The sequence below is a fragment of the Cornus florida genome, unplaced genomic scaffold, assembly GCF_030987335.1.
Source record: "Cornus florida cultivar Cherokee Brave unplaced genomic scaffold, ASM3098733v1 CherokeeBrave_3.0.0_Hap2_scaffold_149, whole genome shotgun sequence".
In the NCBI taxonomy this organism is placed as follows: Eukaryota; Viridiplantae; Streptophyta; class Magnoliopsida; order Cornales; family Cornaceae; genus Cornus; species Cornus florida.
This window is the reverse complement of record NW_026775637.1, coordinates 37,501-40,000: the sequence shown is the minus strand read 5'-3', so window position 1 is coordinate 40,000 and position 2,500 is coordinate 37,501.

Sequence of the window (2,500 nt, the reverse complement as noted above, 5' to 3'; positions counted from 1 at the left end):
AAATAGCCGAGAAAGAATATGAAGACCGAGGCATCCAACAAAAAAATTTTTTTTTTTTTTTTTCCTAATCTACCCAAGCAAAACAAATAGAAGACCGAGGCATCCAAAAAATTTTTTTTTTTTTTTTTTTTTTTTCGAAAAATTTTTTTTCACAAAAACTTTTTTTTTTTTTTTTTCCCCAAAAAATTTTTTTTTTCGTTCCAAGCTAACCAAGACATCTACTATTCACTAGTAGAGCAATCGAGACTGCAAAGCAAGCAATGGCCTTACTTGCAGCTCTTGGTGCTGAGAACTCCCCCCCCCCTATAGTAGTCTTAAGTAAAACCACAGCTCTGACAGGAGTAGATATTGCATGCGAGCGAGGAGTCGTAATGGGCAAAATTGACTCGGGGGACCTCCAAATCGAATTCCGTTTCGAGCAAAACACTTCTTAGGCTTCAAGGAAGCTCCCATAAAATTTCCAAACCCAAACTCCAAACTTCATTTTTTAGCCTACAATGCCCACGTGCACGCCGGTGTGCACGCAGGGGTGCTTGAGCATGCGGGAGAGGAGCCATAATGGGCAACATTGACTCGGGGGACCTCCAAATCGAAATCCGTCTCGAGCAAAACACTTCTTAAGCTTCTAGGAAGCTCCCATAAAACTTCCAAACCCAAACTCCAAACTTTATTTTTTAGCATACAATGCCCACGTGCACGCCGGGGTGCTTGAGCGTGCGGGCGAGGAGCCATAATGGGCAACATTGACTCGGGGGACCTCCAAATCGAAATCCGTCTCGAGCAAAACACTTCTTAAGCTTCTAGGAAGCTCCCATAAAACTTCCAAACCCAAACTCCAAACTTTATTTTTTAGCATACAATGCCCACGTGCACGCAGGGGTGCTTGAGCATGCGGGAGAGGAGCCATAATGGGCAACATTGACTCGGGGGACCTCCAAATCGAAATCCGTCTCGAGCAAAACACTTCTTAAGCTTCTAGGAAGCTCCCATAAAACTTCCAAACCCAAACTCCAAACTTTATTTTTTAGCATACAATGCCCACGTGCACGCCGGGGTGCTTGAGCGTGCGGGCGAGGAGCCGTAATGGGCAAAATTAACACGGGGGACCTTCAAATCGAAATCCGTCTCGAGCAAAGCACTTCTTAGGCTTCTAGGAAGCTCCCATCAAATTTACAAACCCAAACTCCAAACTTCATTTTTTAGCACACAATGCCCACGTGCACGCGGGGGTGCTTAAGCGTGCGGGCGAGGAGTCATAATGGGCAAAATTAACTCGGGGGACCTCCAAATCGAAATCCGTCTCGAGCAAAGCACTTCTTAGGCTTCTAGGAAGCTCCCATAAAATTTCCAAACCCAAACTCCAAACTTCATTTTTTAGCATACAATGCCCCCGTGCACGCGGGGGTGCTTGAGCGTGCGGGGGAGGAGTCATAATGGGCAAAACTAACTCGGGGGACCTCCAAATCGAAATCCGTCTCGAGCAAAACACTTCTTAGGCTTCTAGGAAGCTCCCATAAAATTTCCGAACCCAAACTCCAAACTTCATTTTTTAGCATACGATGCCCACGTGCACGCCGGGGTGCTTGAGCGTGCGGGCGAGGAGTCATAATGGGCAAAAACTAACTCGTGGGATCTCCAAATCAAAATCCGTCTCGAGCAAAGCATTTCTTAGGCTTCTAGGAAGCTCCCATAAAATTTCCGAACCCAAACTCCAAACTTCATTTTTTAGCATACGATGCCCACGTGCACGCCGGGGTGCACGAGCGTGCGGGCGAGGAGTCGTAATGGGCAAAATTAACTCGGGGGACCTCCAAATCGAAATCCGTCTCGAGCAAAGCATTTCTTAGGCTTCTAGGAAGTTCCCGTAAAATTTTCAAACCCAAACTCCAAACTTCATTTTTTAGCATACGATGCCCACGTGCGCGCCGGTGTGCACGTCGGGGTGCTTGAGCGTGCGCGCGAGGAGCCGTAATTGGCAAAATTAACACGGCGGAAATCTAAATCGAAATCCGTCTCGAGCAAAGCACTTCTTAGTCTTCTAGGAAGCTCCCATAAAATTTTCAAACCCAAACTCCAAACTTCATTTTTTAGCATACGATGCCCACGTGCACGCCGGTGTGCACGAGCATGCGGGCGAGGAGTCGTAATGGGCAAAATTAACTCGGGGGACCTCCAAATCGAAATCCGTCTCGAGCAAAGCATTTCTTAGGCTTCTAGGAAGTTCCCGTAAAATTTTCAAACCCAAACTCCAAACTTCATTTTTTAGCATACGATGCCCACGTGCGCGCCGGTGTGCACGTCGGGGTGCTTGAGCGTGCGCGCGAGGAGCCGTAATTGGCAAAATTAACACGGCGGAAATCTAAATCGAAATCCGTCTCGAGCAAAGCATTTCTTAGGCTTCTAGGAAGCTCCCATAAGATTTCTGAACCCAAACTCCAAACTTCATTTTTTAGCATACGATGCCCACGTGCACGCCGGTGTGCACGAGCATGCGGGCGAG